Source organism: Camelus ferus, chromosome 26 (assembly GCF_009834535.1).
Source record: "Camelus ferus isolate YT-003-E chromosome 26, BCGSAC_Cfer_1.0, whole genome shotgun sequence".
NCBI lineage: Eukaryota > Metazoa > Chordata > Mammalia > Artiodactyla > Camelidae > Camelus > Camelus ferus.
In genome coordinates, this window is record NC_045721.1 from 11,651,325 (window position 1) to 11,667,993 (window position 16,669).

Sequence of the window (16,669 nt, forward strand, 5' to 3'; positions counted from 1 at the left end):
CCATGCTTTTCAGCAATAGTTTAATGCCCATGAAACAAAAACTCAGATAAAGGGTTCAAGCATAAAATCGTATTGAAGGGTCTGATTTCTCAAGATGCTTTCTACACACTCAGACTTCATGTCCACAAAAAGATTTCAACAGTGAACTTTTTCATCAGAGAAAATACCAGCCTTAAAAATGCTCAAGCCTCTGTATGTGATTTTGAATCGCGATTGTTTTAATCAAATACAATTTGCTCCTTTAGGGACGGGTTATAGTCAAGGCCCTCCGTTAAGAGTCCTGGAGAAGAGATGTTTAAAGATGGAGCAAGGCAGTTGGAACGTGATAACTAGGGTTACAGGGATTGGAACCAGATGCTTATGAAACATCTGAGGAAGATGAATTGTACAGAAGGGAATGTGAACCCTGTGTAAAGATCTGTGGGCACATGTCTGAAAAAAGTGGACACAAAAGAAGACTTGAATACATAAACGAAGCACATGATATTTACTTGGGAAGACAATATTTATATGTTGGTTCTCCTTTAATTAATCCATCAATTTAGTGAAGTACCAATAAAAACAAGAGTACGTTTTAAGAATAATGATCACTAATACGTATTGCGTTCTATGTCCCATACTTTCTGAGTATTTTCATCTCTTAAATAGTTTAATCCCTCAATAATCTTATGATTATTCATTTCCTCATTATATAAATGAGGAATTTAGGCAGAGTTTAAGCAACCTGCTTAAGGTCACACAGCCAGTCAGCAGCAGAACCGACATTTAAACCAAACTCTAGAGCTTAAGCATCATCTGTACTTTCAAGTCAATGGAATTGAATAGTGAGTCTAGAAATTGACTTAAATAGAGGATTTAGATAACTTTACTAAATGTAGCACTGCATAACAGAAGGAGGAGGATGATCATTCAATACCTAAAATTGAAAATCGAGGCACCTAAGTAGACATGTGGAAACAAAGTTGAACCCTAGCCCACTTTTTACCCTAAAGCATTTTTCAAATGTATCAAGGATTTAAAAATGTAAAACGAAAAGAAAACTATCTGAAGAAAATCCAGGTGACTGGATAATAGGAGTTGGGGGAAGACAATTTTACGTTTTATACTATTGTGCATTTATTGTCTATTAAAATTAATCCTTTTAAAAGAGAAAGAAAAGAAAGTGGTAGGACTACTCATGAGGGTGTGTGTGTGTGTGTGTGTGTGTGTGCGCGCGCGAATTAATGCTAGTGCTATTCAGACCTGTTCCTGAAGGAACAGATCTCTGGAGGTTTCCTCTACCCAGAAAGATGTGGCTATCTTGTGTCTATTTCTATGTGATGTTACAGATGGTTCACTTTTTCTCCTTTTTAATTAAATGAACAGTATGAACTTTTGAGAGACGGTGCTAGAATTTGAGGCATGCTTTGCAGAAGTTCAGCACCTGTAAAAAGTGGCCATTATGCCAGATTTTGTGAAGTTTACATCTTGATCCGTAAGATGTGTTGTGAAATGGCAGATAGTAGTAAGGCACTGTTAACCCTGGTTGACAAGTTTGTGTGCTTTTTCTGAGAGGCACATATTCCCTTAGGTTCATTTGCAGGTTTTTGGATAGAATACAATAATTCTGAGTTTATAAATATGTACCCCAAAAAAATGACTCAAAATATTTGATGGGTTCCAATGATATCTAAAAAAACTTTAATAAAGCATCTTTGTTTAGTGAAGTTACAGATCAGTAAAGGAAGCAACGGTTTTAATTTTTATAAAATATGGGGGCAACTATGAAAAATAAGTTGAACCATTCCCAGGCAAACATCAGTTTTTAGCAATATGATTGATTATAAGCTTTAATATGAAATGAATGTTGTATTTTCATTATGCCTAAGAAATGGCTGTATGCAACCACCTGGGACTTCATCAATTATCTGAAAAGCTGCTGCCATTTTTGCCGTGGGGAACTAGCTAGTGAGAGGAATTTGTTTTAAGCTTATGACAATAATAAGGCTTAGTAACTATTTTGGGCACTGCTCACTCTTAGGCATATTCCTTTCCAGTCTGTTGCCTCTGTACATTTTCCCTCTCCTGGGAATATTCTGTTATCTGCTTTAAAATGTATTATTTATTACACAGTTACATATATCTAGTGTGGAAAAAATACACAGTACAAATGATTAAGAAAAAAATAGAGAAACCACTTTATCTTCCATCAAGAAATAAGCACTATTAATATTTTGATATGTAGATGAGAGAACTCTATTATATAAATCATTTCCTTTTGAAAATGGAAAAAAAAACCTTATAATACATGTTCACATTTAGAAAATCAAATATAGAATTGAGTGAACTTAAAAGTGAAACCCCTCCATCTATTAAGGTAGCTAGTGTGATTATTCAAATCATTTTCTATGCAATTACTAGTATATTTTACATATTCTGCATATACCAATATAAACACTATTTTTTTGTTCACAAATTTCTGTTAACTGTTCTACAACTTGCTTTTAAAAATATACATACAATGTACACATCTTCATGTTAACGTATACAGATATACCCAATTTCTTTTAAAGTTTGTATAGAATTCTGTTAGATGGCTATATCCTAATTAACTAGCCCTCTACTGATGAACATCCACAATGTGCCGTGTCTGCTTTTTAACCGCTACAGCCCTGCTTCAGTGATGGTGCGTATAGCTTTGCAAGATGAGCACATGACAAAACCACCGCCTCCAAAAAACAAACGAAAAGAAAAAGAGACTATATGGTTGGACATCAACATTTTTAGCCTTAGAATATTAAATACTATAATTATAATGGATGTCCTAGTTTATCATTTATTTAGGTTTTAAACTTTTAATGTGCTTACGTTATAGAAAAAGCATGTTTCCCAGAACCAGATATTTTCAAAGCCTCGGGAAGTACCCTAAAATATTGAGATAAATGCTGTTCATTAAAAAAAAAAGTTAAACAGTCTAATATTTTTTAATAAGTTTCCCTCTATTTTAAATTATATTGTCTACTGGACTAACTTGTAATTTAAAGTCCCTCATTACAACTTTGTTGCAAACCTTACTACTTTAGGGTTCCCCCATATTTGAGATCTCCTACTAAATAATACTTATTGATGAAAACACAATAAAGATATCATTTAATAGTTCACATGAGGAATAAAAGAACCTAGGGCCACAGGTCAGTAGTCACTTATCTGAATATATTAACTATAAGCCAAAAGCCTATAAAATGGAATTTCAAACCTCCTAACTAGTTTTTGTTTGATAAAATTGAAACATTTTTGAATAGATTAAATGGAGAGTAATCCTGTTTAATTTTTCATTTTGACTCCTAATTTTAAAGATTTTTTAAAAGTAATGTGCTCTCTAGATTTATCTGGAATATGGCATCCTTCCTTTTTTGACTTTTCAAATTCGGGAAAATGTAATAATTTACGCTCCTGTTGTTTTGCCTCAATCAACCCAGCAGCTATAGTATTCAAGATGAATAATCTCTACAATGCAGTACTATTCTTTTCTACTGGAAAGTTCGTCTCTATTAATACATTGTTCAGCTCACTGGTAACCAACTGCTCCAACCCTTACCTCAAGCTGTGTCTTAGAGCAACTTCCTACCGTCAATATGATGCCCAAAAGGCCATCCTGAAGGATCTAAGTTACAGTCACACAAAGGATATTGAGTCCATCGTTTTGTTTTGTTCTGAACTTCTTCCCGCTGTGCCAAATGATTACAAGGTTACGAGGTTAAAGTGCTGGGTGCACTAGCTGCTTTTTATATCTGAGCTCTAACTTTGCCTTACATTGTTCTTTTGCCCTGTGACACGCCCTGAGGAAAACTCTTCTCTTCCTTCCCACCAGAGCCTAGAGAAACGCATCGAGTTTCTTCTGTCAGAAATTCTGACCCGAGTCACTGGTGGGTTATGTACTCTCACACTTCCTAACCCTTCCTTCCAGGGCTTTATCATAGTTGTTGGTTTGGAGAAGGAAAGGGTGGGTTCCTACATTTATAAACTCTAGAATAAGAGATTATAAAGAGTCCAAATGTCCCTGTATCTGATCTGGTTAAGGAGAATGTTTGCAACTCAAAAGTCAGAGATTTTAGGCAAAAGGCTTGCTGAGAGAGCATCCCTGGGTAGGATGCAGCCAGCATGTAATAACTACTCCAAGATCTGCTCAGGAGCAACCTGATGCCTCTGCCCCTTTGAAAGTGAAAACCTGGCTGGAGTCAATGTATATTTTCAGAGAATACATTAGGGAGAGAAAGAATAGCTACCTCCTATTACCTTTGTGAGGGAGTAACTTTTTTTTTTTTTTTTCAGGTAGGAAGGTTAAACTAAAACGCCAGGATTAACTGCAGTGACTAGAATTTGATTCCTAGACAGGAAGTGTAAACAATTATGTGAACAATGTGCATGCAGAACCTTCAGACTGATTTACTGGGAGCTCTGTGGGACTTGTCATGCATGTCGCTCCGACCTTGCAAACTCAATGACCTAAGTCAGAAGAGGCAGGGTGCTTGTCCTCACTGTAATTTACAAGTCAAGTGTGATCACCCACTGCAACTGTCTTTCTGTGTTTTTGGTAGAAACCATGAAGTAAGTTTGCAACCCTCTGAACCTTAAGAACTCAGAGACCTTAAGACTCTTTGGGGGTGCAAAAGAAAAAAATAAAAACTTACATGTAATTTGAGGAGGTGGGGTTAGAGAAAGTGCAAGCATGGAAGTGAAACTGAGCCTGGAGGAGTCGGGAAAAGAAAATCACCACTGAGAAGAACATGTGTTTTTGCAAGAGAGCCGGAGAGTATTAGTTGGCTCCAGAGGGAACAATAGGAATAAGTTGAATAATTAAAAAACAAAAACAAATCAAGGGGGCAATGAGTAGAGGTAATTTAGCATTTGAAAAATTACAAAGCACTAGTAATCACCACATAGCTATTTATTGGCTTCTAAATCATAGGCTAACTGAGCTTAATCTAGGCAGGCTGAGTGAAGAAAGGTCAGACTGTCTGCCTTCACAAAAATAGTAAGTATATTACAGGGGCTGTGATCTAAAGGGGCAACTTCAAAAATGCCATGCTGAGCTCTAGAATCTAAATGTGTGACACTGTGACTAAATTTGATCTAAATGTAAGTCCTTGGAGATTCTCTGGTATACTTCTCACACTCTAAGTAGAAATTTAGCTCTTAGAATTTTCACTACATTTGGATCACAGTGATATTCTTTTTCCTTTCCCACTGGACCAATTCACATTTTTCCTCTCAATTTTTGTTTATCACACGTAATACTTGATAACAAAAATGAATTTTTTAAAAAGAAAATCTCTTACCAGTTTAGTTTATCCATTAGTTTATAGCAGTAGAATTCTTTGAAACTAGATAGCATGGGAATATTTCAGGGTTTGGAACTTGTGCATATAAACCAGCTGGGCTTTGTTTAAAATTTTAAAGCCTTCAAATATTTCACTGAAAGAAACCCAAGATATCTTTTTTTTATAGATGTCAAGAGGTCACATTTTTATTGGTTCATCTGTATGTCACATAGAAAGTCTGCAATATTTTTAACCATAGTGGGTCTCTAGGTTCCCTGCCTAATCACCCTATATCATCAAGAGGGGTTAATTGTGAGTGTAATTTTTGTTAAAATATAGTACTTATTTACAGGAGCCACATTTAGTCAGACTTGTTCATCTTTCTGTTAAAAGGAATGCTACAAACACAAGAAGCAAACTTTTACACAGCACTTGCTCTTCACAGAGTAACCAGGTGACATTTCAATTTAGAAACAGTTGTGCTGAAATAATTTGCATATTTGGGAGAAATTCAGGGTTATTCAGCTATACCTTTCCCCTAACTTCTTTATTCTCAGTGAAAGGAAAGAGGAACATGGTTGTCAGACAGGGGTGGTGAGGTTCTGGGATAGATAAGAGAGGGGGAAATGGATCCCATAGTATCAGGCAGTTCTTCCCCAGGGCAAACAGCATCTTAGGGGGTATCCGTGAAGCCTGATGATCATTTCCACAGAGAAATTTGGAACATTCTGAAGGAAGGGACATATGTGCTTATTTTCAGCTATAGCCCTGCTTCTCTTCCAGTGCTTTCTGTAAGGTTCTGCACTTAGTCTTGATTGCCAGTTCCTGTTCACAACCAACACACACACACACCCCTCTCTGTCTGTCTGTCTCACGTTTCTTTGATATCTCTGTATCACAGGGCAATGATTAGCTTCATTTTATGAAAGCATGAGATGAATCCAGGGTCACCTAGCATTGTCAACAGAAATAGGACCAGCATTTAAGAGTCTGAGGTCCAGACAAAGCATGAGCACCCTGCCTGGGATGAGAGGTGCCACTTCTGGGAACCAGAGCTATATTCATATAAACAGCTGCAGAATCTAGCAAGGAAATTTATGTAATTAGCAAAGCAGGCAGAGATAGGATTTTTGGCTTCAGATTCAAATTCCACTTCATGATTCCAAGGTGGAGAGTGTTTTGTTATCTACCCACGTGGGACTGATTTCCCTCTTAGGCCTCTAAATCAAATACCAGTACTGTGGCAGCAGACCAAGAAACTATAAGAGATCAAGGCAGAAAATTCTCACGCGTCCACTCCCCAAAGCTTTGGGTTCACAGTTGCTAAGTGAAATTCTAACAAGGGAAGCAAAGCCGGGCATTTCATACTATTCCCCTTTTTAGGCAGAGGTGTCAGCCACCACAGAGGCCCAGGACTGGGCCACTTAGAATGACTCTCAAGCAGTGCCCTTCATCAAGGGATTGGGATATAACTGTGCATTCTTGCTTTGAGATCTTTCTATGGTGGAAGAAGGGACTTGGTTGGCTCTCCTTGTTCTGTGCCCTGACATGAAGCCTCAGAAATCCTCTCCCTTGCTTGAGGCACCATGTCATTCAACATCCCCTCTTTTGTTTATTTATTGTGCAACCTATAGGTGTATCACTTCAATTATAAACCCAGACAGGGGCTTTCCCCTCCCCATCCCCCCATCCCCCATTGCCTAATAACTTTCCTTGGGTGAGCTGGCATTGGTCCTATGGAACAGATCCCACACAGGTCCACCACCTCTCCAGGCGGCATCCAGGGCAACGTTTGCCTCCCTCCTAGAGCTCTTGATAGCTGAGCAGATGCATGGTCCTTGGAATGTTCTTTCAATGGGTGTGTGAATCTGAAGGGCAAACAGCACAGAGGAAGATAGGAGGAGATGAGGGAAGGAGTGGAAATCTACCAAGAAAAGGGGATGGGGGAGGGCCACAAGCATTGTAGCACCAGCTTTAAGCCATAAACCTTTGAGTCATAAAGAATAACTCTGATGAGTGGACCGAACGCTGTTTGACTCAGAGAGTATTTTAGTACCTGTCCCAGCTTGATTTGAAATCCTGACACGTTTCCCGTCACCTGCACGTGGCTTTCCCGAGGTGCTGCCCTCCTGGATTGGAGGCTCGGGGGTCCCGTCTCCATTTCACAGCACTCAGAGGGAGAGGGCCCTGGACGTGTCTCCCTACTTGCTACCTCTCTTCCTCTCTCTCTTACTTGGCATCCGTTACACCTCCAGAATGATTTGGCTTTGAAACCACAGAAAGCTTACTGCATGCTAATGCTCAGCTAAAAGAGAGGACTTTTCTCAGGGAGGGGAGAGGAACAGGTAATGGCTGTCAATGCCCTTCCCTGTCTTGGGGAAATACTATGTGGAGGAGGAGGTGGTGATTAGGATGGATTTGGGGTGTTGGCAGTGGGGGAGATAAACTTATAAAAGATTATTCTATATCTAACCTAACCTAATCTACTCTCCTCACCTTCAAGTTACCACCTATGTGCATGTGAAACAGAACTGAAACCTTGATGGATACATTTATTCACAGCAGTAGCATAAATGGCTACAACAACAAAGGTAAAATTCTAAGCAGTTCTGAACGTGAGTGAAAGAATGGCAGGGATCTTTTAGGATAATCTGTGGGAGCTTTTCCAAAGAAAAGTCCTCATTCTGACCCTAAATTATCCCATACCCATCCCTCTTCTGGAGTAAGACTGAGTGGTTTATGTGCCTCTGTCACTGATGGAAATGTATCACATCCCTTAGAACAGTCCCTGGCCGGTATCCCTTCTGAGTTATAGAACATACAGAACGTATGGAACGACGGAGTGGACCGATGGCTAGGAGACTTGTGCTTCATGTAAAAGGTCCATAAATCACTACTTGTAGTATTTATAGGCTGAAGGGACAAACTATTTCACTCTGATATGTACAGTTATTAAAATACAGGTAGATGCTTTTGTGATGAATAAAACACAAATTCATTTCAAAGAGCACTAAATTTATAGCAGCTTTTTTGGTACCGTATCTCAACCAACATGAAATAAAAGGAAAGGTAACATTCTGCAGGTATTTACACAAGTTTTTTCCTTTAATAAAGAATGTATAACTGAAAGGTTACAAACCACGACTAAAGAGTACCTGCCTGGATAACAGAGACTTGATAAAACAAGCATGGTAGTTACTGTTACAGGAACAGCTTTGCTGCTTAGTAGAAACACCATAAGAAGGAGTTCAGGAAAAGATAAACAAGTGTAGGGCCCTGGAAGAGGAACTCTAACAATTTCAGAGATTGAAGAGAATCAAAGTAAAAGGAGTTATTGTCTGGCAGTTAAATGGTGGTAGACTATAGTTTTAAACAGCTGGGTTTGGGGATTCTTATATGCTAATCAAGATGGCAGAAAAGCTCTCCGAAGTCATTGTCTGCACTGGTGTATGAGGTTGACACCATGTAGCCTCCCTCAGACTGAGCCTCACTAAGTCATAAAACATATTACTTGGCCAGTAGTCAGCTCAGGTCCATCCTTTTATAATATTGCCACATTTACTTAATATAAGTTAAAACTGCAATATAGCACAAATATTAATTCATACCTTTATACACATTTTACTTGCATTCTGTTAGTATTAGATTGCTTGAGTGGTGAATTGTGTGATTAGCTGATCAACTTTGGGAGAAAGGAACATAATTCACTTAGTGTTCAGCATTGCCTGCAAGACTTCCCAGGAAGTGCCCAGGACCAAGAAATGATTTTGAAAATGGATGGTAAGCTCCTTATTCTAAGATTGGCAGACATTAAGGTGGAGGAAGAGTGGCTCCTCCAATCTCATTTGAGGGACTGAATGAAGTTCCTGCGGCAGCACTAGTTGGGGTAGTTCTGCCCCTGGTGTGTGTGTGGAGTAGGGTGGGAAGGTCATAGGTGGTCGTGCATTGTGGTGGGTGAAATGGCGGGAAGCAGAGGAAAGGTACTTACTGCTTCTAGAACAAGGTGGCTAAAGAGATTCTGTAGGCAGTTTGGGAGGAAAGAGAGTAAGATCAAGATGGTACTCATGGCCCAGTGCGGTGAGGTATCAATCAAAGCAATCGGCTAGTCGCTGGGCAATATGACCTGATCTCTTCCCTTGGTTTCCTGGCATCTTTGTGACATCTCACCTCCTGATGTTCCCTTTGAAGACTTTCTGTGGCTTTGACTTTAAGCTGACCTTATCCATATGAAAATATTAACTAGGGACCATAAGTATGGGACACAGTATGGGACTTGGTCTAAAAACGTCACCCCTCTGGAGCTAGAAAGGCATACTCCAAGAAGACACTCATCTTTATACACCAGGGGAAAATCTTTCTGTAATAATCCAGAGACTTCTCCTTCAGAGCTTTTGTAAATGTTCTGCACAGAAACTGTTGATTGTGTTGAACCAGGATTAAAGTTGTCTGTCAGCTTGCATAATTCAGTGGAATAACCTGCAAAATTGTATGAGTAAAAAAGGAGCTACTATGATTGTGAAATTAAATCTGAATCAGAAGAGATTGAATCTGGATTTTCCACTCTCTGGTGGGTTTTGCTGTATTTTGGGAGCACAAGTCCATGTGTATATGATCGCCCTGGACATCAGTAAAGGAGATCACCATCAGAACAGGTGAGTTGCAGAATGGAGACATATGTGGCTCTGGGATTGGTTCTCAAGTTATTTTCTGTTTGTCGTTGGATTGTCAGATAAAATGCAGGATGCCTAGTGGCACTGGAATCTCAGACCTATATCAAGTAATTTTTTTAGTATAAGTATCACCCATCTGATAGTTGAGATATACTTATACTTAAAAAAAAAAAACCTCATTATTTATCTGAAATCCAAATTTCATTGGGTGTTTGGTACTTTCATTTGCTAGATCTAGCAACCTTAATTTATCCTGTGGTCTTGATGGATTCTCAATGTTAAGTTAAAAAAGTAGATTAAAGAGAGATAAGTGGCCTCATTCAGGGGGGGATAAGTAGGCAAAGAATTTGAAGTGGTTTGGGCATGATGCACTGAAAGGATGGCTGCTAGGTAAATGGACTGAGCAGCAGTATTTCCATATTTCCAGACAGATTCTGACCTTGTCACAAAGTGCTCCAGTTCTGAGCACTTAGTTTCAACAGCCAGCTAGTGGTCTCTACTTGAATGTTCTGTTGGCACCTCTGACACAGTGCTGTTAGTTGTGAAGGTGGACGCGTGGCCAGGATTTCTGTTTGCCATGGCTCTTTTGGAAAGAAAGATTTGGCTTGGGTCCCTGAAACTTAAACTTACTTCAGCCACATTTTCCTGAAGAGTATAGCCAAAGCAGTGCAGGCTCCAATTAAAACATTAGCCTCCACACCTCCATGGATTCTCCTACCCTAGTGAAATGAGCTGACCACACATGAGTGGCAGTGATTCTCTTTCCACTCAGTCTTGTGGCCTTGACCAGAAGTAGGGCGAGTGGCCTCCTTGGGTCCATTTCCTTAAGCACACATCGTTACACTGGCTCACCTGGGTCACTCAGATGGTAAGACGAGTCCAGAAGGCAAATCCAAGAAAGTGTTTAATCCGGGTCCACTGCTATTACGCCCCCTAGAGGTATAGCCAGATACAATGTCACTAATTATGACACTGAGTCAGGGCAATTTCCTTAGAGGTGGGAAGGGGGCTGTAGAGGGTGGGAAGGAGTTATATTTCTGTATCTTAGAGTGGATGGCCAAAGAACACATTCTCAGTTAAACTGACCATCTTTCCCCTTAGTCTTTCCTAAATGGCATGATATCATGCAAGTCACACAGGCTCAGATCCCTCCCATCTTTTTTGACCACCTACCCTTGCATGTTATTCTCTTCCCGCATAGCTGGTAAGTTATGAAGACCAACACATTTGACTTCTGCAGTGCATGTCCCATTGCCCTTGCTACTACCCTAATTCAAGCCATCATGACTTTTCATCAGAACCATCGGCCATCAACTAGTCTCCTTGTATCTGATGTCCTTGCTCTGTAAGTCACCTTATTTAAATGGATTAAATAAGCCAACTTATTTAGACTGCTAGCTAATTTTTCTCAAACACACCTCTGATTATGAGCGTGGCTGTTTAAAATCCTCCAGAGATTCCCCATCTCATACCAAGGCCACCTATGGGATAGGAAGCAGGTCAGGGCTGAAAGATGAGTCCAGAGGCTACTAGAAATTTGCTGCCCTGTGGCCCTGATTTGTCAGAGCTGGCAGGAAAGTGGGCAGGCTTCCTGAGCCATAAACCCACTTCCCTATGATGAAAATGAAGAGAGCGAAATTTTGTCCAGTTCATTTACTTTCAAAGGAAACAAAACCCCGAAAATGTATTGAATTCTGAACGAACAATCAAAAGGCTCCAAGTGGGCTGAACGAAACAACTAGAGGAAATGAACAAAAGACCTTTTCTAGTGGAAGGAATCTGTGTACATTCTAGGGTAAACACTCAGCAAGAAGATAATTCGGCAAATGGTTACAAAGGGAGTTAGGGGGGAAAGCACAAAAGCTAATAGAAGCAGACTTTGCTAAACCTCCCTTTGTCTTAACATTTCCTATGTTCTTAAGTCTAATTGGTTGAGACTTTTTCTCAAAGGCTGCAAGGGAATTTAATCTTCATGTTAGGGATTTGGGGACTCTTTAGTAAGCGACTCTGATTACACGGAATTACACATATTCTGTGTGTGACCTGGACCATAGCTCCCCTTGGATCTACCTGAGGTTTTTACACTTATTTCCCTAAGGATTAGGGATTAAAGTCGAATGGCTTCTCAGTGGGGAAAGCTGGGTATTTTATCTACTGGGTCTTGATGCTATTATTTGTTGCCTGATTGATGATGCCTGAAATCAGAGTCCAGCTCCTGAGGAGAGCACAGCTTTTCACGTGAGCCTTGCTATGGGAGAACTCACCATGGCAGTTACAAAAATCATTTTCTAATAACAGTAACAACTGCAATTGGATCAGTGACTGAACTCCAGAAGGAGCGCCAAAGAACAGTATTTATGGGGCCCATACAGTCCTGCAAATGGCATCATCTGTGTGGATTATTTTAGCCATTAAGTCTCCAACTGGCCATTTCATGAAACCCTGATTTAAAACAAAAGCAAAAACTAAACTTCTTATTTTTAGACCACTCAAACAATTTGGTCATTTCTAATATTACTGGGTACCATACTAAGTCTTATTTTGTTAAAAAAAAATGTGACAGATCCATATTTTCTCTTCATTTCTCTTCATTCTACGAGGCCCCAAGACAAAAACTGTGTCATTAAGGCTTTTCTTAAATAAGCAGAGTAGCACAGATAGTTTTTAGATTAGAGTGGCTTCTCTAGAGTGGCTTCTCTATAAAGGAATTTGTTAATATGATATTAGATGGCTTTCCAAAATTCAAATGGTTGCCTGGGCCAGTGTTATTTCCCAGATGAAATTCTTCTTCTCAGGGCTCTAGTCTGCCTTCAGATCTTGTCCCAGATACACTTCAGTTCTTCGGATCATCAGATGCCAGAAAGGAACCTCTAACAGGGTTTCAAAAATCTCTTTTACCTCCAACAGCAACCTGATGCTGTTTCTATTGTCCCTGTCATGAAAATAAATGAGACGAGTCTCCGTAATTGAGTTTTATGCTTAAAATACATAGATTAATGGTCAGGATATTATTGCCAACCAGGAAAGGGAGTGGAAAGGAACACAGGAACCTCAAAGGAAAGGAAAAGACACAGTATCTTTTGTTTTTTGTTCTGAGATGGAAATGAACCCTCTCCAGTCATGATAAGCCTCCTTTTGATCTTCCTCTTGGCATAAAGAGAGATAAACAACTGGATGTTTTACATTTGCTTTTAAAATTCAAAGTGAAGTCCACTGCAAACCAGTTGTTGGTATGCATTACTTTGGTCAGAGAGCCAGCCACACCAGTGACCTCATGATTCTATCTATCTGCTTTCCGAAGGACACCCCCAAATCCCCTGTAGCAGTCAGGAAATGAACTTGATGCTTAGAGAGCTGTTTTTCCTGAAGGTGGCCTTGTGGTTATGACTGCTGGGTGGAAGAGTCTAATTTATTATCACAATGTTGGGGGAGCTCAGACTCCTCTTTGCGTTGTAGCAAAGGTCATGGGTATAGGAAGTGGGAGTTAGAATTTTCTGTGAAGTTTATTATGAGTCCAGAAATAGTGCATAGGCATATATCTTTATTGTCACCACGTTATGGGTCAGAAGGAAATGTGACGTGTAGCACTTGGAAATTTGGGGGCTTTACTTCTGGACAGCTCAAGGTTAGAACCTAACAGAAACATGGCTCATTTTTAAGTTTTGATTTGTTTGCTTCTCATTGACCAACTATACCCAATGAGACAGTGTTTTCAGAATGTTTATATTTTAGTATCTAAGAACTAGAAAGAAGAAGTGGAATAGAATACTTTTTTTTTTGCTTTGCAGTTTGGATATACAGGGATTTAAACCTTGGCTCTGTTGTTGAATTACTTATGAGAACTTGGGCAAATTACTTAATCCCCCAGACTTCAGTGTTTTTGTAAAATGGAGAAATAATCACTACCTTGTAAGGGTTTATGGCTTTTAAATTTAGAGCCAATATGTATCAAATATCTTGGAATATTTCCTGGCTTTTAGTAGAAATGCAGTAATGATCAGCTCTTCTTACTAAAAAAACCACAACTGGTCAGGTATTATGATATCTAAATTTCAGTCCACACTTGGGTCCTAGAACTTGGTTGCAGGTTTGTTCAAGTCTTAACCTATGGAACCTCAGTTGCCTTCTTAGAAAAATGAAAGAAGTGGTCTAAATAAGGATTCAAAAAAAAAAGCCTGTTAGTGTTATTGCCTTTCATCAAATTCTCCAAGGGATTAAGAATATGGAAGACCATTTCATGACTTAGGTCACTTAAGCACTAAAATTCTGTGATTTATGAAATAAAGCTGATTTCAAGCTTATTTAATGTAAAATTTTAATTTTTGCTAACTGTTATTAGGACATGCTATGCTAGAGATGGCTATTGATGTATATAAAATTCTTTAGAGGTAAAAGATATGATGGATGTATTTTACATGCTCCTTAATATTTGAAGAGTCAATGGTTCTTGGATGATCAGTTAAACACAATGGAATGTCTCATTTAAACTGCAGTCATAGTCACTAGAAAGGAAATAAACTGAACAGTCTTTCATAGTCATTAGAAATTGATAGAAGTCTTATGACTTGAGAGTTAGTAAGATGTAAATGGGAAAGTACTATTGATGCCAGAAGACCACTCTGAAAATATGTTTCTATACATTACAGAAAGCATGGACTATTTTGCGGACATCTAATGCTAGAGGAATAGAGTCATTTAGGGCGTCTGGTGAGAAAAACGAAACCTAGAGGTTTGAGCCTACAGGTCCAACCTTTCATATACTGCTCAAAAGAAGTGAGATCCACAGGAGACTACTTTGTGGGCCGAGGGCTCCTACAGGTCCAAAATCCTATGACTTATGAAATATAACCTCACTTAGCACTATTGAGTATATTAATTCCACTTTTATTTACTGGTTATTAGCACATGCTATGGGTAGCAATCTCAGAAGCTGCTGAAACAGTGGGAGAAAGTAACTTGCTAAGCTTGTCAAAGATTTAGAAATCCTTCAATGGTGGAGGAGAAAAAAGCAAAAACACCCTTCCTCCTCCAGTTATGACTTGAGGATGAAGGCAAGAAAGGAAGAAATGAGGACCTGCTGCGAAGTTATCATCTCCTCCCAATAGACTGTCAAGAGTTTTTATGAAGGACTAAATGAAGTTTTCCAGAATGGTATGATTTATGTCAGTTAGGCGGAACTGACCTAGGTTTATTCTTATTTTCAATTCATATGATTAAAAAAAATTTTTTAATAGATGCAAAGTCATTGGGGACTGAGAGTTCACTGAGCTTCCATAGACACTCCATTTCCTCTTCAAACATTGCTCTCCTCCATGAGAAAATGGGTTTCTATGTAAGGTCTATATAGCAGCTAATTATAAAGGGCACTCACTGCTCAAGATTACTTTCAGGCTTAAATCTCTTGAGGGAAGTCGGTGTTTCTAGCACAGGTGATGCTCTAGGTGAGGACCTCTTTGTGGAGGAAAGAAAGGAAGAAGTTTGGGTCCAAAGTGAATTCCTAATCAATCCTACTGCTGCAGCCATAGGAGTGCCTGACCTTGGGAGCGGGCTTACGTCCACGGCAGAGCAGAGCTCAAGATTAGTTTATGGACTCAGGAGTAAGTCTAAGATCAGTAAGTCTACACGCAATCACCCCCATAAAAAAGCTGATCCTAATAACATCAACCCAAGAAGAACAATAATTATGCTTCATCTATATGGCGCCATGCTTTTGAGAAAAAAATATATTTTTATAGACATCATTTGGGGGTGCTATTTTTATAACTAATTTATAGTCTGGGGAGTTAAAGATGTAATTATTTATTTTAAGAGTTAAATTCCTAGCCTTGTAAGATGCTTACGCAAATGTTTCCATAATATACTTTCAGCGTCACTAATAGAGACCCATGACAGGGTGTGGCCAGTGGATCCTTGAACCAAAATCCCTGGTAGAAAAGTATTTAAATCACAGAAACCAAGGGAAGGAAATCAACAGTTACTTAGCACCTAGTAAGTTCCAAACACAAAGCGCTGGAGTTTAAACACTTTGTAGCTCATTTATGCCTCACATTTAATCATTTCCTGTGAGATAAATAGTATTTTAGCATTATTGTTATGGTAGGATTAAATGAGGCCATTATGTGTAAAGCATTTAGATCTGTTTCGAAAACAGCAATCCTTCAATAAATGTTAGCCACTATTATAATTCTCTTTTATAGATGATGCAGTTCAGACTCAGTTTATTTTAGGGACTTCTTCAACTCACACAGCAAGTGACAAAATAGGGTTCTGAACTTGCCTCATTTCAGTTGGTCAGGAATAGGTACTATGTTGAGCAAACTTCTGTTACAGATTTGTATGGTGGTTCAACAATCAGAAAATGGAAGTTCTATTCCTCAGTAGCTTAACTGATCTAACAGGAGTTTACAAACCCATACCAAAAAGAACACAGGAATCAGCTCCTAGCATATTCCAGAGACTGCAGGATTCAATTTAACAGACCTCAGATTACTCTCAACATTCTGAGTTCTTTCTGTTTTGTTAATTTCTGCTGCTTCTCCAACTTTCTCAATTTGATGTGCCGCTTCTCTGATTATAGACCCTGACTAGGTCACACAAAAATCATTAGTCTGTATAAAATGTTCCCTTTTCTCTATATGCTTAATGGTAACTGACACTGTATTTCTTCCAAGCACAGTTAGAATGATTGTTTTTAAATGT

General features: G+C 39.0%; 1 protein-coding gene across 6 annotated transcripts in view; it reads right to left on the reverse strand.

Moving 5' to 3' along the window:
* The window catches only part of DLC1 (DLC1 Rho GTPase activating protein), a 344,822-nt gene that overhangs the window by 59,630 nt on the left and 268,523 nt on the right, over positions 1 to 16,669 (reverse strand). The window lies entirely within an intron of this gene.